The 26,287-nt window shown below is 42.5% G+C and overlaps 1 protein-coding gene across 1 annotated transcript in view; it reads right to left on the reverse strand.

Moving 5' to 3' along the window:
- MAP4K4 (mitogen-activated protein kinase kinase kinase kinase 4) overlaps positions 1-26,287 on the reverse strand; it is a 3,343,981-nt gene that overhangs the window by 2,763,311 nt on the left and 554,383 nt on the right. The gene's annotated exons all lie outside the window — the stretch shown is intronic.

Here is a 26,287-nt window from a genome sequence, read left to right on the forward strand (position 1 = left end):
AATGTCTAAAACTGGAGGGATAGCAAGTGGTTTGTGCTGGGGGAGTAAAAGAAACTCTCAGCCTTTCCTTTGAGTCGGAGTAGTCCTGATCTTCCCAATGGAAATGTTCCCTCATGGTATGTAAGGTTTCCCCAAAGGAATAGTCTTCAGGGGGAGAAGCTGAGGGAATGGAATCTTCAGCATCAGAATCTTCATAAGGGGGAAAGGAGTAACCCTGTTCCTCAGAGGAGCCTGAGGAAATAGACACTTGATAAGAAGAGGCATAATCCTCCTCTTGTCTAGGCCTTTTGTCTGGGGGGGGGGGGGGTTGGGACCCCCTGATTAAAGAAATCAAATCTTCAGCCATTTTAAGCATCTGTTTCTTAGGCATGGGGCCTTCAACTGGAGACTGATGTGCAGTCTTTTTTGGTTTTAAAGTAGTCTTAAGCTTAGCATAAGATTTTATGGTGAGAGTAGTCAGTCTGAAGACACCTTCTGTAACCGAAGGTGTTTTCGCAGCACCGTCTTCTCCTCCTGCAATGTTGTCGGTAGAGCCTAAAGAAAATGGCTGCGTCGGCCTAGAACTCTCTGCTTGAGAATCCGAAGCAGTCTGTGGTTCCAATTCTGCGGTCGTCAGGGGCTGCGTAGGCGCCTCACTGAAAACCGGAGAACCGGCAACCAGCCCAGCCAAGGCCTCGGAGTCTGGCTTGGGTCTAGGCTGCCTGTCTTTATCTTTGCGTTTTTTAAGCATGCCGGTAGTTGCTACGACGGCATAGTGTAATTAAATTCCCTACCGAAGTAGTGTCGTGCGAAATCAAAGCATCACTTTATAGTTCGCTTATTGAACCTAGCACAAAACTGACAACCAGTGACATCAATAAGAATGAAAGTCCTTATGAGGTATTTGCTACCCACAAGAAATGTAATTGTTAACTTTTTCTGACATCAGACTGAGGCAAGAAAAGGTTCCCCAATGGGGTACTTAGCTTTGAAGACTTCGGACTGAAATTCGATTAGAAAATCTCAGGTGTCGGCCGACTGGCACTTGCGAACTGCTTCTGCTTCGGGCACCGCACGGCAAGAAAGACTGAAGAAAATGGCGTTGGATGCCTCTTATATACCCCTGGCGCACTGACGTCAGGGAAGAAGCGAAAGCAACCGACGCCGGACCAAGACTTTGGAATTCAGGCAGACTGCGGGACCGCCTGACGATAAGATAACCTAAGTATGATGACTGCAGCAGGGTAACACAATGAATATCTGCAGTGGCAAAGCCTGCTCTGGATTTGGAGTAGATAGGTAAGTGGTAGTGCTTGGTGAAAGTGTGCACTGAGCTCCAGGTTGCAGCTTCTAATATGTGTTTGGTTGGTACTCCTCTGAGGAAAGCTGAAGTGGCTGCTGCTCTGATAGAATGAGGCCTAATGCCCTTAGGCACTGATTTGCCATGTTGTGCATAACAGAAGTGGATGCAGTGTCCTATCCATTTCGAGATTGTCTGCTTTGTAACGGGCTTTCCTTGTGATCCTGCAGCATATGCTACAAACAGCTGCTCAGTTTTTCTGAAAGCTTTTATTTTATCCAAGTAGAATCGTAGCTGCCTGTGTATATCCAAAGTGTGCAGAAGTCTTTCCCCTTTATTCTGGGGATTTGGGTAGAAAGTAGGTTAAATGAATGGTTTGGTTTAAGGCCACATTGGAGACCACTTTTGGCATGAATGTTGGGTTTGTCCTAAGAGAAACCCTGTCCTGATGAAAAATGAGGAATGGTTCCACAGCCATCAATGCCTGTAACCCTGAGACTCTTCTTGCTGAAGTTATTGTTAGGAGCAAAGCAGTTTTCCATGACAAGAAGTTTAGATCAGCTGTGCTGGCTGGTTTAAATGGAGGCAGTGTTAGTTTTTCTAAAACAAAATTGAGGTCCCCAAGTAGGTACTGGTGCTCTCCTGGGGGGTCTTATATTCTTTGCCCCTCTGAGGTACTGTCGTAGTAGAGGATGTGAAAAAATAGGAGGATCTGTACTTTAATGAGCTGAAATGGCAGAGGCATGGATTTTAATGGATGAAAAAGATAGGCCTTTGTCCAACATCTCAGTTAGGTATTGCAAAATCTGAGGTATATTAGGGACAAGTGGTTCGAGTCCTTGTGCCTGGTTCCAAGCACAGAATCTCTTCCACTTTTCTGCATAAGATTTCCTAGTGCTGGGCCTCCTGGCTTCCAAAATAACATCAATAACAGCTTTAGAGAGAGGTGCCATCTGAGTGGCTACATTATCTGCCATGCTGCCAGGTTTAAGGTTCTGAGTTGACTGTGCAGAATCTGATTGTTTTGTTGTGTCAGAAGATGAGGGATTTGAGGTAGAGGCCAAGGTGGGCCTTGGGACAAACTCTTTAGGATTGGGTACCAGTGCTGGCGTGGCCAGTCTGGTGCAATCAGGATCATTTTTGGACTCTCTTGTCTGACTTTTAGAAGCACCTTGGTGAGAAGAGGCACTGGAGGGAAGGTATAGACTGTCAGGCCTTTCCAGCTGAATGAGCATCCATCCACTCTCCATGCTTGAGAGTGATAAGTCCTTGTGCAAAATTTCTGTATTTGGCAATTGTGATGGGAGGCAAAATGATCTATATCTGGGCGTCCCCGTTTCCTTGTTATGTTGAACACTTGTGGATTTACCTTCCATTTGTGAGGATCCATGAGATTTCTGCTTAGTTCGTCTGTCAGTGTATTTTTTGTTCCTGACAGGAACTGTGCTTGCAGATGTACATAGTAGGTCAGTGCTGTGTTCCACAAAGTCATGGCTTGTCTGCATAGGTGGTAGGAATGTGTGCCCCCTTGCTTATGTACCACATAACTGTGGTATTGTCAGTCTTTATTAATAGTTGTCCTGGTCCTTGAAGGCTGTCCGGGCCTTCTGTACAGCTAGCATCTCTTTTTGATTGATGTGAAGATGCATTTGTTCCTTGGGCCACGTGCCCTGAACACATTTTCCTGCCATGTGCTCCCCAGGCATAATCCAATGCATCTGTTGTTATTGTCTGCCTGGCTGTAGGTAAGGTGAAAGGCTATCCCTTGTTGTAGTGACAGGCCTGGGACCACCATCGAAACTCCTGTTGTAGGCAGGGAATCAAGGTTATGACTGTCTCTAGGCTGTGACAATGCTGAGTCCAAACACTTTTTAGATACCATTGTAGTTTCCTCATATGCAGTTTTGCATATGGAATTAGTAGAATGCAGGATGCCATGAAACCCAGGGCCTGCAGAATTTTTCTTTGTTGCCATCACTTGAAAGTAATGAGTCAGTTGCCTTTGTTTGTCTGGCATGAGATAAGCCATCTGGGCAGTTGTATTTAATCTTGCACCCAGGAATATTATCTCTTGAGAGGGCACTAGTTTTGATTTCTTTTCGTTTACTGTGTACCCTAGGCAAATTAGCAATTTTTTTGTTTTTTTTCACAAACGCCAGGTGTTTTAGAAGAATGTCCTTACTCTCTGCTTGAATAAGGCAGTCGTCCAAGTAGGGATATATTTGAATTCCTTTTTTGTCTGCAAAATGAAATTACTGGTGCCAGGCATTTTGTGAACACCCTGGGTGCAGTAGATAAGCCAAAGGGCAGTGCAGAGAATTGGTAATGAATTGAACCTGCTATAAATCTGAGGTATCTTCTGCACGATTGTCTGATTGGGACATGCAGGTATGCCTCCTTGAGATCCAAAGTAACTGGCCAAGCCTCCTTGCCCAGCATGGGCAGAAGTTGTTGTAGTGTTAACATTTTCAGTTTTGGAACATCCAGTAAAGTATTCAGGATTGACGGGTCCAGTACTGGTCTCCAGACTTGGTCTTTTCTGGGTACTAAGAAAAGTCTTGAGTAAAATCCTTGTCTCTGTTCTTCTTGTGGAACTTTTTGAATAGCTCCCATATCCATAAGAGCCACAATCTGTTTTTGTACCTCTGCCCATTGGTTTTGTGGCAGGTTTGGCATACCTTTTGGTTTTGGAAGCGTGTGGAAGTGGAACCTGTACCCCTGAGAAACAATATTTAACACCCATTGGTCTTGGGTGATCATGTGCCAATTGTTTGAGAAAAGTGCTAGCTTTCCCCCTAGGGGTGCTGTCAACTGGTAAGAGCTTGGAATTTGCAGAGGGAGGTCATTGTGATTGTTTCCTATAAGGTTGTGATTTGTCTTCTCCTCCTTTGGGGGCTGAAGCACCCCATTGTTTAGGTCTGTAGGAGCCTTGGGGCAGAGATCTGCCTCTTGGATGTCTGTATCTGCCTCTTTGTGGCCTGTCTGACACTGGAAAGGACCAATTTTTTGAAGGCCAGTTTCTGTTAAATCTAGGTGGTTGAACCTGTAAGAAATCTTTCACCATTTGCATTGACTTTGCTTTATCCTCCATTTTCTTTAACACCTCTTCTGCCTTAACACCTAAGTATCATGCTGTAATGGAGCATGGAATAATTTAACTTTAGCAAATCACCAAAAAGCAGTCTAAAGAGGCAAAAGTACTGAAACTACGTACTTCAGCACGCACTTTATTTCAAAGTTGACTTTTCAGCCCACAGTTCCAAAGTACACGAACATACGTAACTTTGCAGTCCATAAATCACCAGAAAATATTCAGGCCACAGTTCCGATAAGCACAAACACAAATAACTTTTCAGTCCACAAATTCACTAGAACATTAACACAATTCACTGCTACAAGGTGTTTTCGTCTGCACAGACTTCCTCAGATGGAGATGCATACCCGGATAATACCCAACTTTTTATACTTATTCTAATCAATTAACACATTCAATAAAACAATTAAATAGTTAAATTGATTCCATTTTTAAAATCATCCAAAGCATTTACAGTTAAAAAACATTCAACATATTTATTTCAAAATTTATAATATAAAATATCCTATGGAATACTATTACCTTAAAAAACTTTATAAAATATTCCTTCAAAATACATTAAAATTACATTATTAAAATTACTTTCATACCCTGATAGAATTCAACAAATAAATAGCGCCATCCATTGTCAAGATTTAATTTCACAAAAAAAACTATCAATCTACCACTAAATATAAAAACATTTGAACTAAATATTTCCTATGAACCATTCATTCATATGTCAAGAAATGCAATAAATACAAGTATAATAAATCTATAACATAGATTTCATAGCTTCATTGTATTTTATGATGCAAAATAACTCGCTAGACTTATAGTTTAGCAGATCTTAACTTCAAAACGGGAAGCAGGGAAATTGCATCATTGAGACCTGGAAACTTATTTGCTTCTAATGAAAGTTGCCATAATAGTTCTTTGTACTCAATGGTGGTCTCCCATGGCACACCCCTCACATCTTTATCCACTACTTCAAGTACAAAAAAACTAAATTTAGCTTCCTGACAGTTTAAAATATGCTTATAAAAAGCATTACTAATACATTTTTGTCCTCATTTCATAATAATGCTCATAAATTCTATTTTTTAATTTTCTTTCAGATTTCCCTACATAAAATGCATCACATTGATTACATATCCCCTAAATAAACTATTCCACTTGTTTCACAGTTGGCAAAGAATTTACTTTCTATCACCTTATCTCTGCTTACTACATAAACAGTATCTCTTCCATAAATATAAGGGCATTGGGAACACCTACCACATTTAAATGTTCCTAATTTCTGTCCCCTGCCCTTTTTTATTTTTTAGGCTTCTACCTTTTCAATATGTGCATTTTAATGGTTCATCGAAAATCACCCTAAGGTCAGAGATTTCACCAAACCTCCTCCATTCTTCTTCTAGTATTTTTTTAATCTTAACTGCATCATTATTATAATCCACCACAAAGTTGTTCACCCCTTCATAATTATTTCTCTTCTGTGTCATCCCCACTAAATCCCTTTTTACACCTAAAATGGGTTTAAATTTATCTAGTCTACCTCTCCTAACTTCTTCCTCCATCCTCTCAATAAGGTCAGTGGGATAGCCTCTTTCTTTGAGCATAGATTTTAAGCTTAACACATTCCTCATTAAAATCACTCTCCTCTGATGTCATACGGCTTCCTCTTACATATTGCCCTTTTGGTGATTTGCTGGTTTATAACATTTGAGCATTTATTTCCGTTTTGTCATTGTAATAATTTTACTTTAACATGGTCAGGTAAACTTTGTTCTTTCAACCAAGCATGTCTTCGAATAACAGAGCCTGTAACTGCGGCTCTACAAGAAGCCTCTAATGAATCAAAACCACATTGCAGAGTATGCTTTCCCACTTGTTCAACTGCATACAATAAATCCTGCATTTCTTTACTGTCAGGACTTTCTATATTTGTAACCATTTTCTGCTTTAACAATGACATGAGGTACTGTTGATATTTAAGCATGTGAAACTGACAGTTTAAAGCTCTTACAGCTAAAGTAGCAGAAGTGTAAACTTTTTCCCCCATCTGTCAAGAGCTCTGGAATCCCTATCTGAGGGGACAGGATTTTTGGCAGTGGAAGCCTTAACCTCTTTAGGACCCTGAGAAATAGTTTCTGGGTCTGCAGCGGGGTTTTTGTAAATAAATTTATGAGAGTCAGGGACCCTGTAGTACCTGCCTGGCTTTACTGGTGCAGGGGGTAAAGAATCAGGAGACAGACTGGATTCAGAAAAAACATCTACAGTATCAAGCATAGGGGGGATAGCCAGGGGCCTGTGCTGAGGAAATAAAAGGAAATCTCTGAGCCTTTTCTTGGATTCCGAGTACTCCTGGCTCTCCCAATGGAAATGCTCCCTCATGGTGTGCAGGGTTTCCCCAAAAGAATAATCAGGCGGTGAGGCTGAAGGAATGGACTCGTCAGCATCAGAGTCCTCACAGGGAGGGAGAGAATAGCCCTGATCAGAGCAAGACTCAGAGGAAACGGAAACCTGATCAGATGAATCATAATCAGTATAATCTTTCCTAGGCCTTTTGTCAGGAGGGGGATGAGAGCCCCTGATTAAAGTAATAAGGTCTTCGGCCATTTTAAGCATTTGTTTCTCTGGCATGAATGTCTGTTCTGGAGAATCCTGCACTTGTTTCCTTGTCTTTAATGGTGTTTTTGACTTTGCCTTTGCTGCTGTAGTAGCCTTAATTGTAAGCTGTGAAGGTCTGAAAACACCCTCAGAAGCCGGTGCCTGCTCAGCGGCTCCAGACCCATCTGAGGGAATAGTTTCCATAGGCCCAATACCTTGAGTTTCCGCAGGCCTCTGTTTCCACATGGCTGTCTGTTACGGCCTGTGGCTCTGAGGTAGCGGGTGTCAGGGGCTGCGAAAGCACCTCAATGAGAACCGGCGACTGGCCTAGAAGAGGCTTTGTCGGTTTTGGACCTCAGATGCCTGCCTTTCTTTGTCCTTGAGTTTTTTATACATTCCGGTCATCGGTTGTTCTGACAGCATTATATAATTAAATCTTCGTCCAAAATAATGTAAAGCAAAATCAAACAGACGTTTAATAGTGCGTTTATTGACTAGCACAAAACCAACAACTAGTAACGTCATGGTTAGGGCCTTGGCAAGGAATGCAGTAAGAGTGAAAGTCCTTATGAGGTATTTGCTTCCCACAAGAAATACAATTATTAACTTTTACTGACAAAGGTCTGGAGCAAGAAAAAGTTTTCCCAACGGGGTACTTAGCTTTATTGAAGACTTCGGTTCTGAAATTCAATTTTGAAAATCTCAGGAGTCGGCCGACCGGCACGTGCAAACTGCTTTTGCTTCGGGCACTGTGCAGCAAGAAAGACTGAAGAAAATGGCATTGGTTGCAACTTTTACACCCCTAGCGCACTGACGTCAGGGAAGAGGCGACGGCAACCGACAACGGACCAAGAATTTGGAAGTCGGGTCGCCTGCCAGCCGGATAACCCAAGTGTAATGACTGCAACAGTGAAACACGATGATCATGAATATATGCAGAGAAGGATCAAGGTCCATGACGCAGGATTTGAATGAGCCACATAATGCTTAACTGACAATGACTGGACAGACTAAGTGATGTATAATGCTTGCAACTAAAGCGGTGTCAATGTCACTTGTTTGTCATTAATATAAATGTATGACTGCCCATGTCACACATGATAATTTAATAAAGATGAATGTCGAGCTGGCACCTCGGCATTCGTGAAAATCTACTGCCAATCATTAGCGGACCGGAGTTCCGCTATGGCGACCCCTAACCGGGAAAAGCCAAAAGACAACAACTAAAAATACCCTACTCCAGTAGGGCAACCACACTTGCTCCTTTGCTCATCTCATAAATACTAATTAGCTGTATGGAAATCTCAACATGTGGTGACTCCCCGTAGGCCAACTGCGTCGCAAATGTGGGGAACTCTAGTCCTCTCTCTCTATGCCTAAACAATAACTTCACAGTCTTCGAAAGAGCCATAAACTCCATCTGCTGAACTCCTGGCTATGCCACTGCAACAAACCACAAGATTAATCTGTTTTTCTTCCTCTTTTTTTTTTCCTTCCCTCAATGGATCTTCCCTTAGCTTCTCACAATGACCTAGTTTACCTTCCCTTATCTCATCACATTAATCTTACCTACCTCCTCGCATCTCTCCTCTATGTCCTAGTCTACAGCATACACATCATCACCTTCTTCCTCAATATAACTTACATCCACAAACAATTGCTTCCTACCACACTGAACACTCTTGAATTGTGTTCTTTCTGTCTTTTCCTCACAATTACCTTTTCTCTTGAATTAAGCAAATGAACAAATGCTACCAAAATTACACTGAAAACAGTGAATTTCATCAAGCATGCTTTAATGACAAGTCCTCCTAAACTCTCACATCACACATCCCTACAGGTTCATAGGTTCATACTAGGCTATCTGCCCAAGGGCATTTATAAGCCTAGCCCATAGTTATGTGGCTTTCGCCACCCCTTTAGTTTGATTAAAACTATGCCTATCATTTTCTGTGCCTCTGTCAAGCAGTGACACTGAAGTAATCCCTGGGGTATATCTGCGATCTCCCATCCATTGGTCAAGATTCCTCTTGAACAAGGCCAGCGAGGTGCTCTGCCTCACATGTACCGGGATTTTGTTCCACAGCATAGGGAGTCTCTGGGTGATGAATCTGTCCCTCCAGCACGTTCTATTTATAACCGTGTCAAGGTTTAAGTCTCCCGCCCTTGTGGTTCTGAGGGATCTAGATTTTTTGAGGTGAAGCATATTCATCAAATCTGGGTTTGACATGGCCTTATATGTCAGGCACAGGTCACCTCTGAGCAAGCGGTATGAGACTGAATAAGCTGGAGTTCTTTCAGTCGGGCAGCATAAGACATATTTTTGAGACCCTTTATCCTTTTGGTGAGGAACTTTTGGGCCTTTCAAGCTGCATCAGGTGTCTGGTCAGATACATTCCGAACGGGGCATTGTACTCAATCATAGGTCTAATGAGTGATGAGTACAGGGGACGATGACCTCCTTGATCTAGATGTTAATCCCTTCATGATCAGGTGGGCGATATAAAGGTTTTCCTAACTACTTTAGCAACATGAGTGTCAAACGAAGACTACTGTCAACTTGGGTCCCCAGATCCTGATGACTTTTTCTGTGCTCAGTGGATTGTCACCTATATGGTAGCTAGGGGTAACCTTGTTTTTCCCAAGGGTATGACTATGCATTTTTGGCGTTTAACTTCAGGCCATGGCTCTGGCACCAGTTATCCGTTTCTGTGAGGCCCTTCTGGAGGATATCTGTGTCAGATGTGTTTTCGACTATGGCGCCCAGTTTGCAGTCATCTGCAAACTTTGTCAGCCATAACCCTCCTGTGTTTGCTTGTACTTCAGAAAAGTAGATGCCGAACAAGAGTGGACCCAGGACTGAGCCCTGTGGGACACCACTTGTGACAGGCTTTGAGTCTGACATGGCTCCAGCAACTCTGACCCTGTGGGTTCTGTCGCTTAGCCAGTTTGCAACCCATCTTGTGATGTATGGGTTTACATTCAAGCTGATGAGTTTTTCGATGATACCTGAGTGGGGTATTGTGTCGAAGGCCTTGCCAGGTCGAGGTAGGCTGTATGGACTGCCTTTCCTCATCAATGGCCTTGGTGACTGTCTCAAAAAGTCAACCAAGTTTAAGAGGCAGGATCTGCCTTTGACAAAGCCAAACTGGGTTGGATCCAAAGTCTGCAAGTTCCCTATGTCTTTATTTATGAGTTCCATTATGATCCTCTCCATGGCTTTGCAGATAAGGCTTGTCAAGCTAATGAGGCGGTAATTTCCAGGGTCTGTGGAGGCACCGCCCTTATGAAGTGGGACCACAGTCGCCGTGCGCCACTCCTTGGGTACGTATCCTGAGGTGAGGCTAAGATTAAACAGCTGTCCTAACTGTGGGTTTAATTCCTCGCTGAGTTCATGAAGCACACAGCCGGGGACACCATCCGGTCCCATGGATGCTGTGTTTTTTGCCTTAGTGAGGGCAGTTCTCACCTGGGCATTGGAGATGTTTGGGGGGCTACAATCCTCTGGAATAGATATCTCTCCTTTTGGGGGGGAGGGGAAATTAGTACTAAGCTAACTGCCCTTGCGAGCCATTTTAAGCCTAGCCAGTTATCCCTTGTGAGACTCAAACCTTGCACCTTGTGCTTGCAAGGCAAACACCTTAATCATTAGGCCACCCTCCCAAAATGAAAAGGTCAACATTCTTTTTCTAGCCAATCATTTTGGCCATTGCTGCCACAGTATACTATTGATTGTGTGTGTGTGTGTGTGTGTGTGTGTAGATATATATATATATATATATATATATATATAAATTGCTTCTCTCTCTTTTTTTTTAAACGTCTCGAGGTGTTCTCTGCATCACCATTGCTCACTACTTATACATCCTTTGTATTTTTCATTTTGTACTTTTCTTCCAGACTTCTGCTGGCAAGGAGTTCTTGAGCCCAGTCAGACTTTCATGATAAAACAAAAGCAAATAAATACATTCATTAATTAATAAATATGTTTGCATACATATGTTTTGCATTTGGTCAAACCTGTGTAATAGTGGAGTTGGTATATACGTACATAAGGGGTGTGCGGAGAAGTCTCCATTTCAGGAGTTGTAGGGGGATAAAACCCCTATGTAAAAGCACTGTGTCTGGCAGGCCACTTGCCTTGTATCCACTTTCCATTTAGATGAGCTCCCCAAGCAATGTCTGAGGCATCTGTCGTTAGAATTTGACTCGCCTCTGGCCGGGTCACAGAGAGTCCCTTGTTTAGGTGACATTCCTGAGCCCACCACAAAAATTCCTTTTGAATGCAAGGTATTATTTGAATGACAGTGTCCAAATCCTGGCAGTGCTGTGTCCATACATTTTGAGATACCATTGTAGCTTCCTCATATGCAGTTTGGCATTGGGAAGCACCAGAATACAAGATGCCATGAACCCTAAGGCTTGAAGGACTGTCCTTGCAGTCAGCCTGGACTGAAGAGATAGTTGATGGAAGTAACTGGAAAGATTCTTTTGTTTGTCCGGGGTTAAAAGGCCATCTGGGCTGCTGTATTCAGTCTCACACCCAGAAAGCACATGTCTTGAGAGGGTACTAGACTGGACTTTATTTCGTTCACAGAATACCCTAGGCATCTTAGCACTGCTATGACATATTCCAAATGCTGTAGAAGGTCTTCCTTTTCTTGAGCCAGAATCAGGCAATCGTCCAAGTAAGGATAGATTTGAATTCCTTTTAGCCTGAAGTAAGCTATCACTGGAGCCAGAACCTTTGTGAATACTCTGGGCGCAGTAGATAAGCCAAAGGGCAATGCAGAGAACTGATAATGAGAATTTCCAGCTCGAAAACGCAGATACTTTCTGCAACTTAGTCTTATAGGCACATGAAGGTAAGCTTCCTTGAGATCTAAAGTTACCATCCAGTGATCTTTGCCCAGCAGAGGTAAAAGCTGTTGTAACGTCAACATTTTGAACTTGGGAATGTCCAGATAAGTGCTGAGGATAGATAAATCCAAAATTGGTCTCCACGTGTTCCCTTCTTTGGTACTAGGAACAGGCGAGAATAAAATCCTAGGCCCCTTTCTGGCACAGGAACCGGCTGAATGGCCCCTATTTGAAGTAACTGAGAAATTTGCTCGTGAGCCTCTTGTCTTTGTAGAGGAGGAATGTCTGGCATGCCTTTGAAAGGAGGCAAGGTATGGAAATAAAACCTGTAACCGTGGTGAATGATATCCAGAACCCATCTGTCTTGGGTAATTAAATCTCAATTTTCTTTGAAAAGAGACAGTCTTCCTCCCAACGGTGCTGCCAGGCGAGAATGAACTGGCAGCTGAAAAGGCAGGTCATTGGGTCTGCTTACGAAAGGACTGACCCCTGCCCTCACCAGAAGTCTGAGCAGGGAACTCCCTGTTCTAGGCCTAAAAGAACCCTGAGCTCTGCCCCTACCCCTGCCTAGACCTACCCCTAGACTGGGAATCATAAGCAGGATAAGTCCATCCCTTAGCAGGCCAATTTCTACTAAACTCGGAGGCTGCACCTGCAAGAAATCTTTAACAGTTTGCATAGACTTAGCCTTGTCCTCCATTTTCTTCAAAACTGCTTCTACAGGCGAACCAAACAACACATCAGACTGCAAGGGAGCATCCAAAATCCGTGTCTTAACATGCTCAGCTAAATTTTGATTTCTCAACCAGGCGTGCCTACGAAGAACAGAACCAGTGGCAGCCACCCTGGAGGAGGCCTGCACAGCATCAAAACCACACTGCAAGGAATGTTTACCCACCTGTTCAGACACATGAACTAAATCCTGCAACTCTTTACACTCAATGCCTTCCGCCAGAGCATCCACCTTAGATTTCAACTGAGAAAGAAGATAATTCTGATATTTTAACATGTGAAACTGACAATTCAACGCCCTCACGGCTAAAGTGGAAGAAGTATACACTTTCTTTCCCCATCTATCCAAAGCCCTTGCCTCTTTATCAGGAGGGACAGGATTTTTAACAACTGAGGCCTTCACACCTTTAGGCCCCTGAGAGACAGTTTCCGGGTCTGCCCTAGGACTCTTAAAAAGATACTTATGAGCTTCAGGCACCCTATAATACCTATCCGGTTTAACTGGGGCAGGAGGCAAAGAATCAGGATTCAAGGAAGCCTCTGCAAAAACATCTTCCACCACATTCAAAACAGGAGGTATAGCTAAAGGCCTATGCTGGGGTAAAATAAGAATTCCCTAAGCCTTTTCCTGGAATCAGAGAAATCTTGACCTTCCCATTTAAAATGCTCCCTCATGGAATGCAGAGTCTCTGAAAATGAAAAATCCTCAGGAGGGGAAGCTGAAGGAGTAGAATCATCCACATCAGAATCAGAATAAGGAGGGTACTCCTGCAAGTCTTCAGCCGAAGACTCAGAAGCCTCGAGCATTGCTCAAAACTCTCAAACTCAGGTTCCACCCTAGGCCTCTTATCAGGAGGGGCATAGAACCCTTATCATAGTAATCAAATCCTCTGCCATTTTAAGCATATGTTTCTTAGGCAAAGACCCTGAAGCACTAGGAGAAACCCCACTGAAGCAAAACTCGGCCTGCCCTCAAAGTAGCCTTGGAAACAGAAGGGGAGGCTCTGACCACCTTAGGAAGAGAGGGAAGAACAGCCACCTGAGAAGCCCCTCAGCCTGGCCTACTTCCTGAGAGGATACATCCTGTAACAGCAAAGTCTCTCCTGAGACTCCAAAGAAACACCTGGCAAAACCTCCGGCTCCACTGAGCCCTCTAAAGAACCGACGCCTGGGACTGTCGGTTCTTCCACTCTAGGCTTTGCTGTTTTGTCCTTGCGCTTTTTAGCGAAGCGGCCGGAGCATCCGACGGCATTTTATAATTACAACGCTTCCCAAACACTAACCTGGCACAGTCTAACCTTCTCTTAATAGTGCGTTTGTTAAATCTAGCACAAGAGGCATCCAACAACGCCGTGCTCAGGCCCTAAACAAGGTATACACAAAGTATGGTAATCCCTATGAGGTATCTGTTTCCCACAAGAAATACAGTTATTCACTTTTCTGACATCCGGTTAAATACTGAGGCAAGAAAAAAACAAAATATTCCCCAACGGGGTACTTAGCCAACTTTGATTCGGTCTGAAATTCTGGCTTCAGAAACTTTCAGAACGCCAACCTGCACTCGCAAAATTGCTTCTGCATCGGACCATGCGGCAAAAAAGACTGAGGATATGACGTCGGTCATGCGCATTAGTACCCTGACGTACTGACGTCAGTCTAATGCGCCCTGACCGACGTCAGCCATATACTTTGGTATTCGGGCCGACTGGACAGCGGACTACCCAATAGTTAGGACTGCAGCAATGTGGAATGAAGAACATCCAACAACTAGTAACGTCATGGTTAGGGCCTTGGCAAGGAATGCAGTAAGAGTGAAAGTCCTTATGAGGTATTTGCTTCCCACAAGAAATACAATTATTAACTTTTACTGACAAAGGTCTGGAGCAAGAAAAAGTTTTCCCAACGGGGTACTTAGCTTTATTGAAGACTTCGGTTCTGAAATTCAATTTTGAAAATCTCAGGAGTCGGCCGACCGGCACGTGCAAACTGCTTTTGCTTCGGGCACTGTGCAGCAAGAAAGACTGAAGAAAATGGCATTGGTTGCAACTTTTACACCCCTAGCGCACTGACGTCAGGGAAGAGGCGACGGCAACAGACAACGGACCAAGAATTTGGAAGTCGGGTCGCCTGCCAGCCGGATAACCCAAGTGTAATGACTGCAACAGTGAAACACGATGATCATGAATATATGCAGAGAAGGATCAAGGTCCATGACGCAGGATTTGAATGAGCCACATAATGCTTAACTGACAATGACTGGACAGACTAAGTGATGTATAATGCTTGCAACTAAAGCGGTGTCAATGTCACTTGTTTGTCATTAATATAAATGTATGACTGCCCATGTCACACATGATAATTTAATAAAGATGAATGTCGAGCTGGCACCTCGGCATTCGTGAAAATCTACTGCCAATCATTAGCGGACCAGAGTTCCGCTATGGCGACCCCTAACCGGGAAAAGCCAAAAGACAACAACTAAAAATACCCTACTCCAGTAGGGCAACCACACTTGCTCCTTTGCTCATCTCATAAATACTAATTAGCTGTATGGAAATCTCAACATGTGGTGACTCCCCGTAGGCCAACTGCGTCGCAAATGTGGGGAACTCTAGTCCTCTCTCTCTATGCCTAAACAATAACTTCACAGTCTTCGAAAAAGCCATAAACTCCATCTGCTGAACTCCTGGCTATGCCACTGCAACAAACCACAAGATTAATCTGTTTTTCTTCCTCTTTTTTTTTTCCTTCCTCAATGGATCTTCCCTTAGCTTCTCACAATGACCTAGTTTACCTTCCCTTATCTCATCACATTAATCTTACCTACCTCCTCGCATCTCTCCTCTATGTCTTAGTCTACAGCATACACATCATCACCTTCTTCCTCAATATAACTTACATCCACAAACAATTGCTTCCTACCACACTGAACACTCTTGAATTGTGTTCTTTCTGTCTTTTCCTCACAATTACCTTTTCTCTTGAATTAAGCAAATGAACAAATGCTACCAAAATTACACTGAAAACAGTGAATTTCATCAAGCATGCTTTAATGACAAGTCCTCCTAAACTCTCACATCACACATCCCTACAGGTTCATAGGTTCATACTAGGCTATCTGCCCAAGGGCATTTATAAGCCTAGCCCATAGTTATGTGGCTTTCGCCACCCCTTTAGTTTGAATAAAAACTATGCCTATCATTTTTCTGTGCCTCTGTCAAGCAGTGACACTGAAGTAATCCCTGGGGTATATCTGCGATCTCCCATCCATTGGTCAAGATTCCTCTTGAACAAGGCCAGCGAGGTGCTCTGCCTCACATGTACCGGGATTTTGTTCCACAGCATAGGGAGTCTCTGGGTGATGAATCTGTCCCTCCAGCACGTTCTATTTATAACCGTGTCAAGGTTTAAGTCTCCCACCCTTGTGGTTCTGAGGGATCTAGATTTTTGAGGTGAAGCATATTCATCAAATCTGGGTTTGACATGGCCTTATATGTCAGGCACAGGTCACCTCTGAGCAAGCGGTATGAGACTGAATAAAGCTGGAGTTCTTTCAGTCGGGCAGCATAAGACATATTTTTGAGACCCTTTATCCTTTTGGTGAGGAACTTTTGGGGCCTTTCAAGCTGCATCAGGTGTCTGGTCAGATACATTCGAGCGGGGCATTGTACTCAATCATAGGTCTAATGAGTGATGAGTACAGGGGACGATGACCTCCCTTGATCTAGATGTTAATCCCTTCATGATCAGGTGGGCGATATAGAAGGTTTTCCTAACTACTTTAGCAACATGAGTGTCAAGCGAAGACTACTGTCAACTTGGGTCCCCAGATCCCTGATGACTTTTCTGTGCTCAGTGGATTGTCACCTATATGGTAGCTAGGGGTAACCTTGTTTTTCCCGAAGGGTATGACTATGCATTTTTGGCGTTTAACTTCAGGCCATGGCTCTGGCACCAGTTATCCGTTTCTGTGAGGCCCTTCTGGAGGATATCTGTGTCAGATGTGTTTTCGACTATGGCCAGTTTGCAGTCATCTGCAAACTTTGTCAGCCATAACCCTCCTGTGTTTGCTTGTACTTCAGAAAAGTAGATGCCGAACAAGAGTGGACCCAGGACTGAGCCCTGTGGGACACCACTTGTGACAGGCTTTGAGTCTGACATGGCTCCAGCAACTCTGACCCTGTGGGTTCTGTCGCTAGCCAGTTTGCAACCCATCTTGTGATGTATGGGTTTACATTCAAGCTGATGAGTTTTTCGATGATACCTGAGTGGGGTATTGTGTCGAAGGCCTTTGCCAGGTCGAGGTAGGCTGTATGGACTGCCTTTCCTCATCAATGGCCTTGGTGACTGTCTCAAAAAGTCAACCAAGTTTAAGAGGCAGGATCTGCCTTTGACAAAGCCAAACTGGGTTGGATCCAAAGTCTGCAAGTTCCCTATGTCTTTATTTATGAGTTCCATTATGATCCTCTCCATGGCTTTGCAGATAAGGCTTGTCAAGCTAATGAGGCGGTAATTTCCAGGGTCTGTGGAGGCACCGCCCTTATGAAGTGGGACCACAGTCGCCGTGCGCCACTCCTTGGGTACGTATCCTGAGGTGAGGCTAAGATTAAACAGCTGTCCTAACTGTGGGTTTAATTCCTCGTTGAGTTCATGAAGCACACAGCCGGGGACACCATCCGGTCCCATGGATGCTGTGTTTTTTGCCTTAGTGAGGGCAGTTCTCACCTGGGCATTGGAGATGTTTGGGGGGCTACAATCCTCTGGAATAGATATCTCTCCTTTTGGGGGGGAGGGGAAATTAGTACTAAGCTAACTGCCCTTGCGAGCCATTTTAAGCCTAGCCAGTTATCCCTTGTGAGACTCAAACCTTGCACCTTGTGCTTGCAAGGCAAACACCTTAATCATTAGGCCACCCTCCCAAAATGAAAAGGTCAACATTCTTTTTCTAGCCAATCATTTTGGCCATTGCTGCCACAGTATACTATTGATTGTGTGTGTGTGTGTGTGTGTGTGTGTAGATATATATATATATATATATATATATATAAATTGCTTCTCTCTCTTTTTTTTTAAACGTCTCGAGCTGTTCTCTGCATCACCATTGCTCACTACTTATACATCCTTTGTATTTTTCATTTTGTACTTTTCTTCCAGACTTCTGCTGGCAAGGAGTTCTTGAGCCCAGTCAGACTTTCATGATAAAACAAAAGCAAATAAATACATTCATTAATTAATAAATATGTTTGCATACATATGTTTTGCATTTGGTCAAACCTGTGTAATAGTGGAGTTGGTATATACGTACACATAAGGGGTGTGCGGAGAAGTCTCCATTTCAGGAGTTGTAGGGGGATAAAACCCGTATGTAAAAGCACTGTGTCCATGTGCTCATGCACAAGCATGACTTGGAATAGCAATTTCTGTATTTTTGCTTGTGGTACTTGTACGGTTGTGTGTGTGTGTGATGTGTTTGAATCTGGACTTTTAGGTTAGGTAGAGATTGCAAAGGAAAACTTTTAGACTTCGCTTTGTAATAAGTAGTGATTTGGTATTTCAGTGAATTGTGTGGTCAGTCAGATGTGTTCAAAATGGTGGTGGGTGGCAAAGTTAAACTGAAACCATATGTATGTTCGCACACACATATATACACACACACAATTTGCTCTCGCATGTGTGTATACACACACACACACACATATATATATATATATATATATATATATATATACACACATACATACATATATATATATATATATATATATATATATATATATATATATATATATATATATATATATATATGTATATATATCTACATGTGTGTTTACATATATACACATACATGCAACATATATTGCATATACTTATTGGGAAAAAAGTTTATTGCCAAATGTGGGGAACAAAAAATAAAAACTGGCATTCCAGCAAAGTCTTTCCACAGTCCACTTTAAAACACAGAAAATAAAACAGCATTCCAAAAAAGTCTCTTCACTGAGCCTTCCTGGATCTGCCTATGTTTCACCCTCAGAGTAACTGAAAATGCAGCAGTGCTTACATAGGCTTCAGTTTCAAAAACATAAAGGTAACTTTTGAAACTTCCTAAAGTCTCTCCTTCAGCATGCAGGATAAATGTGTTTTAGCCTCTCCTAACTTCAGGGATATATTCCAAAACCTCTTCTTTTCAAATACACCATTCAACAATGCTCATCACTCTCTCAAGTGTCTTCTCTCAATCCAGAAACCCAGAGTCTGACTTTAGCAGGGGTAGTTGTCCCCGATATAGCTCCCAACAGATGATTCCCATTAACTACCTGCCTGCTTCAGCTTCTTTGCCACACCCTCTTCTGTGCTCATCAGCATGTTTCCTTGATCAACAGGAACAAAATGGTGAGCATAGAAGGGGGTACTTCCCTACAGAAAAGCAGCCTATAACTTTAGCATTCAGTATTTTACACGACCCCACCCCCACCATGCCTGCTGGATGAGCTGTAGGCCCAAAACAGCCTGCCCTGACACATTTAAATGGATGCAACTAGGAAGGTAGCATAATTAAAAATGAAAGCGATAAAGGATGAAAGCCCATTGTGACAGTTTTGCGTTAATTTGTTTTTCTTTGCCTGTAGATTTGTTGTAAAACAGGATGTCAGTTACTAATATAAACTCTCTGCTTAAATGTTTTAGGGTGGTAAGGAAACATTTATGGCCAGGCATTTCTGTTCAACAGCTGAATAACATTTCTCAGAAACATGCGGTGGTGGTGCTGCGGTAGCATTGTCGCCTCACAGTAAGACGCTGTCCGGTTCGATTCTCAGCTAGAGCATCTTCTGCGTGGAGACATGCGTGGATGGGCGTACCTTCCTTGAAGGTTGTGCGTCAGGACTGGTAACTTGGCACGTAAAAATCAACTACCAATCATTAGCGGACCGGAGTTCCGCTGTGGCGACCCCTAACCGGGAAAAGCTGAAAGACACAAACAAAGTTTTCAACTGATTTAACTCAGGGTGTCACCAATCTTCATGTATGATACCCATGCTACATCTGGGTCATACATTTGTGTACAAAGAACTGCTTGGAAAAATCTGGCAGGGAACCAGTGTAATCTATTTCACTTATACTTTATCACCAGACACTGTTTATATGTTTTGCTGGATTAAACTATTTCTATCAAACAAATCTGGGGAATATGGAATTATTCCAGATACAGATTATTTTAATTCTTGTTTCTAACACAAATTAATGCCTATCCTATGCAGACTTTAGGACGTGATGTGAAAATCTTCACAACGTCCACAAACCGCAGAAACTTCAGCTTCTCTCCAAGATTTCAGAACATTTATGTGATATTCTAGTTTATTTTTCCCCTTCCCTGGCTATTTCGCATTGTAATTTACTTTAATCTCTCTTTTTAATATGTTAAAACACTACTGCCACTTTGAAAGTAACTTGTTTTCCATAGTAGGTATAATTAGTTAAAGTCACGGTTTGAATACTCTGGGACAAGCAATTCTGTTGTCTCTCCTATGCTCTCGTTTGTTCTCTTACTACAGGCAACACAGCTTTTAACCTGATCTACAGGTCAGACAAATGTACAACTCAGCTAGCAGCACAGCATAATGGCAGATGTTCAACTAGATCACTGTTGCAGTACCTCTTAACATCCGAGACTTTCTCTGCAAAGATCCTATCTACCTGGACAGCCAACTAAAGCCAAGGATATGCCGCCCCCTTGCAAGAGATGTACATTGACCCGAGGTACATGCTGATGCAAGAGGTACACATGTCCTTGCCATCTTCAGAGCTTGCTTGACAGGATTAAAGGAAAATACGTTAGATTAAATTCCTAGATATTTTTCATCCTTGAGAAAATAATATTAAGACAGAGAAGAATTTTGAAAGTACAGGAAATTTTAGAGAGGGGGGAGTGAAAGAAATTACATACCCTACCTTGGCTACAAGATAAAAGCTTCAAAGGAATACCCCTATAGGAGATGAAGGGGGTACAGGAACTGCATCAGTAAACTACTCAAACATCTGTTATTCTAAATTACCTGAACAGTACATTGTTCTTTAGAGCATTGTTGCAGTATTCTTAACATGTGGGATGACTCCCACAACATTGGTGGAAGAGGGAAGTACAGCCTTAGGAAATCCAGTTTTTGCTCTTGCCCCAACAACCAGTTTACAATATTTTATGAAGGTGTGGACAGACCAAATGGCTGCTTCAAGAATGTTTTTACAGTCCTACAGTATACTGGTTTACAGTTTTACAGGTTTCATTTCATGAAAGCCTCAGAAGCAGCTACAAGCTACCACTGGAAGCTGTCTGCCAGGATTTGTATAACTGAAGTTAACTTCACTGCAGATCCATCTGGAAGTTGTTTACAAACTGGTAAGCCCAATTTCCTTCCTACAAAAGACAAACTTAGATTTTTTCAGGTCTTTAGTATTTTCTAAAGAAAACCTCAGCTGTCTAAAAACATCTAACGAAAAATTCTCTCACTTTTTTGAGAATTTGAGACGAAAGCAGGAAGTTGTATAAACTAAAACAGTATACGCAAAAACTACTTTAGGCATGAAATAAGGACCGATTCAAAGATTGGTCTTTAGGATCAGATTTCAACTGTCATCAAAACCCTCTACTTTCCTTCTTGACATCACCATTACTGTAATTCAAATCCCTCCTTCTGGCATCTGTATAGTGTCCCTCCTTCTTATAGTTGTACATGCATTTGTCTCTTCCCAGCTGGACTACTGCAATGATTCACACCAACAGCTTCCGTGCACAGAAATTAAATGCTTGCAGCTGGCCTGATCACACAGCCTGGTTACTTAACAGAATATCAAGACACCAACACCTTAGACCAGTGTGGTGGGGGTCTGCACTAGCTGCCTAAAACAAAATATTGTTTAAAGTTCTTGTGCCTGCCTATCTTGCCCTACATGGCTTGGCTCTCCAATCTGTGTTATCGTTCATCATAATATCAACCAAATCAGTCCCTGCCCTCTGCCTCCCAGACGCTGTTGGAAAGTCCCTTAAACTAATCTCAAGTATTCCATGATATGGGTTTTTGCTTACCAGGGAATCTGTCTACTTATCTGCTAGCTAGCTGGCTAAGGGAGTTCAACAATGACTTGATTTTAAATGATCACTGAATATCTCAAGACAAGTGTTTAAGTAATCAGAGTGTTATTCAGTATTATATTAGCTTAATATTTTTTTCACTGTTCTTTTGGTTCCTATTCTATTTTTATGATTGCACAGTGCTTGGCTGCAAGCACTATAAGAAACCCAAAGCTGCAGCTGAATACAGAACTAACTAAAGGGACTGCAACATTCATCAGTATAATCATTACTTTAACCCAAGGATGCTGAAAAACAAAAATAGAGAAAGAAGGGAAAGGACTGGCGCTGTGACTTGAGTGTGACTGCAAAGACACCAAACTATATTGGGACACAGACAGCCATCAGAAAGATTTGGCAATAGATTGTCTATTTCTGAATGTAGAATGTTTCAATACAGAATTGGCAAGACTGGTCCGTCACCCCTTGCTTACCATCTACTAAGATGGGTTTCTAATGTTATAAACAGCACAAAAAATGATTAGTTTGACAAAGCAGATATGCGACTTCTCTTCCAAATGGTCTCAATGAACATGGACAACACAACCACGAAGCAGGTAAAAAAAATCCATAGAAGCATCTGATATGAAACGCTGTTTCTGAATGAATGGAAGAGATAACCCACCTCCTGACTGTGGGAAAAAAAGTAGTTGAGTAAATTATTGTAAAATTAGATATCCTTCTCTTCTCTGTTGCAGTATTCTTTACATGAGGAAAATTGCCTGCCAATGTCAGCCAGTATACAAAAGACTTTAGTGCCTAGGGTGCATAGTATGTAACACATAAGCTGCTATTGGATGTAGGCCATAAAAGCAACTTAAGTATGCACCTTCCTCAGAACTGAGTGCCCCAGAGAGAAAGCTTGAGAAATAGCTATGTAAGCTAGGTACATCCAAGGAAGAACAAGTGGAGGGGGAAGGACAGTGGGACAGAATACTGCAACAGAGGACATCTAACGTTATGGTAAGATTTTACACAACTAGTCTATGTCCTTCTGTTCTGCTGTTGCAGTATTTTTTACATGAGGGAGAATGTGAAAGCTCATGAGGAGAAGGAGTGGGAGGAGGTAGGGGCAGAGGAGCTTTCTAGGAAGCCATGGAGACTGGCCCTAGCGAACCCTGCCCTGGATCTACAGATGTTGTCTAGTTTGTAATGCTTAGTGAAGGTATGGCCTGATGGCAAAGTAGCTGTCTCTAGAATGGAATTGGTGCCCAACCCTTTGAAGAAGGTGCCAGAGGAGGCAATGGCTCTGGTAGTGTGTCTTAATGGAAGGAGAGCCTCTTTCCATGGTATTCATAGCAGAAGAAAACCTTAGAAATCCATATTGAACTAGTTTGTTTAGAGACAGGAAGCCATAGGACTCTGGGGTGAAAGGAAACTGGTCTGATATTCTAATACACTTGCTTTTGGTCAAGGTAAAACCTAAGCTGTCTGCGCACGTCCAGAGTGTGCAGAACTATTTTTGCAGAGTTTTAGGAAGAAGAGAAAAAGGTAGGAAGGTCGAAAGCTTGGTTGAGTGATAACTCATTTACCACTTTAGGCTTAGAGGAGGGACTGGTGCAAAAAAAGACACTGTCTTTATGGAACACCAAGAATGGTGGGGAGGCCATAAGGCCTGGAGTTAAGAAACCCTTCTGGCAGATGTGATTGCCAGCAGCAAGATTATTTTCCAAAAGCAGTATTTTAGAGATGCAGAAGCTGCTGGCTCAAAAGTGTATTGTAAAATATCTTTCAGCCCTGCTATACCACCACGCACTCAGCATGCCCCGGTATTACTAAACGATTCAGTCTGACCATCCCAATAAATATAACAGAAGTTATTGAAATACAAACAGCCCAATACATACAAGATCTAAACGCAGTACCACCAATCACTTAGTGTTATTCTCCTAAGTAGCTCTTGCAACTGGTGTGGTCAAAGGGAGATATACAAAATATTTTCTACACTAATGCCTTATGTGCAATACTTCTGCTGTGGTCACGTCTGGCTGTAAAAATGCATTAGCTCCTGCTGTAATCTGTTATCTGCAAAGTGAATAAGCTGCTACTGTCAATTCTTAGAGAGGAACTTGTATTTGTATATGTTGACTGTATAGTGAATAAGTACCTGCTGCTGTTAGTTCTCCTACAACAACTCGTTTTTGCATATGCACCCACATTGCCTATTGAATTGCATTTAATTGTGCTTCCATCTAATGCTTTTATTTCTCCCTGGAACTGCTCTCATATTTCCATTCTGAACAGTCTTTCCCACCTTTTTTGTGCTGTACGTATCACATGTAACTGGATCTCTCCCGCCTATCCCATTATTGCCTCTCCCAGTTCTCCCATGCCTCTATATTAAAGTACTTCCCTCTCTCTTTTTCAGCTCACTCAGTTATTTTTCTCTCGGGTTTCCCCCTTCTGCAGCTCCAGTTAGACTGAAGAAAATACCTCCCCAAAGAACAAATCCAGGAACATTATGAAATGAACCCCCTCCATCTGTGTGTATGTGCAATACTCTTTGTTAAAGCTTATTTTTTAAGGTATGTGTATTGCTAACCCATGGCGTACACACTAGCAGTTCTGCAGTCCCTTTTCCCAACTCTCTCCCTCCAGGCATTTCACTCCCTGGAATAAGTAGATTCTACATTTCACTTTTCTTAGGAACGCCACTAGGTGGTGATATATTCCCACTCGCTGTATTAGGTAACGTTCAATACTTTTCCCCTGCTCCCTGCAGCTGAAAGGCATGTTGTCCTTTTCCATTGTTTTTACACAATTTTGTCACCTGTTCAATATTCCTTCAATTAGACCAAAGCTCAACTCATAAGTAACACACCTCTGAGCTTGTTGGTACCTTTGAGTGCTCAAGAGTGCCTGTAATCACTGACTGTTTTTGTTGGTCTCTTCTGCTCCTTCCTCCTTCTCAGCTCTACCCACTCCGCTCCCCTACCCTTCCCCCAATTCCCACCCGCACCCAGTGCCAAGAAAGATGATGGAGTAGCCCTACTTTACTCCTCCTCCCCAACAGTGACACCCTTTACCAAGCCTATACCCCAATTCACAACAGCTGAACTAACCCTGGCCCTCCTGAAAATTAATAACCATAAAAATATATGTATAGCTGCTCTTTATACTCCACCAAGAAATAACATCCCAATTCTTGAATATATCCTCTCTTGGTTCTCATCCAACATAAGCAATGAAACTATACTCCTAGGTGATGTAAATATAAATTGGACTTCGATCATCTACATCACCTCAGAATATAAACCTATACAACTACACCCAAATAATTCTCTCTCCTACCAGATTTAATAAAGATAACTCTGGTAGCATTCTGGACTGCATATTAGTTTCTCACAACTCCTCCATTTCTGACAACGGCACACAACCAAACTCATTCAGCGATCATCTCCCTGCCTTTGCTCATTGCTCACCATCCTCCCTCCAGCTTCACCACAACTACATCACAACTCGTACACTAAAAAACTTCAACCCTCTAGCTTTCTCTGACTTACTAAAACATATGAACTAGAACCCTGTAAAAACCCTCCCTCTTTACGATGCTGTTACATACTTCAATACAACATTCAATAACCTACTAGACAGCTTCGCTCCCCCCAGAACTAAAAGAATCAAAACCAAATCCACCCCAAGGCTAACTAAAGCGACTACTGCATTCATGCATCTCAGAAATAAACTTGAAAGTGTTACCATAAATCTAAAACACCCAACACCCTTACAGAGTATAAGCATCTCTGTAATAAAGTGAAAAATCAAACTGCTTTAGACCGAAAGTCCTAATACTTCAAGCTTCAAAACAATCATAGATCCAACTCCAAAATATTTTGAAAAAGTATTGCTCTCCTCTCTCCTGGCAAAAAAGACAATCCCTGCCCTAACTCTCCAGATCACATCATAGCTACCCAATTCAACTCTTTCTTTACTGATTCAATAGCCAAACTCACCACATTATTCTCCTATAAAACTTCTACTCCACCGTCATCCCACACCCTCAACTCTAGTCCCACTGACATCAACACTACTCATCTCCCCTCTTTACCATACAACCCGTCTCTCTGCACACCATAAAAAAACTTCTACTAAAACCATGCTCTCATTCCCCAGACAACCTTCCATCTAACTTTCTCAAGCTACCTGCCGATGGCATAGCCCTTCCAAACACCATACTTATCAACCATTTAATCCTAGAATCCTATGTACCCCTCCTCTGGAAAAAAACGTTCATCATTCCCCTCCACAAAGGAGGCAACAATACTGAAATTTCCATCTTCTGTCCTATAGCCATCCTGTCCCGTTTCTCAAGTCCTTGAAAAATGCATACACTTGCAACTCCTTCCCTACCTCCTAGACAATCAATTTCTTTCTCCAACTCAACATGGCTTTAGACCTGGACATAGTACTACCACTGCCCTTCTCTCCTTCTTATCATCAACCATGCCCGAGACTGTAGCAACATTGTATCTACCGTTCTCCTAGACTTATCAAGACATTTGATAAGGTTTCCCACAACCTCGTCTTGTCCAAACACTCTCTTCTCAATCTCTCCCCTTCCTCTATTAAATGGCTTTCCAGTTACCTTTCTAATAGACAGCAAGCT

This window comes from Protopterus annectens, chromosome 5.part0, assembly GCF_019279795.1.
Source record: "Protopterus annectens isolate FY-2018-M chromosome 5.part0, PAN1.0, whole genome shotgun sequence".
Lineage (NCBI taxonomy): Eukaryota > Metazoa > Chordata > Ceratodontiformes > Protopteridae > Protopterus > Protopterus annectens.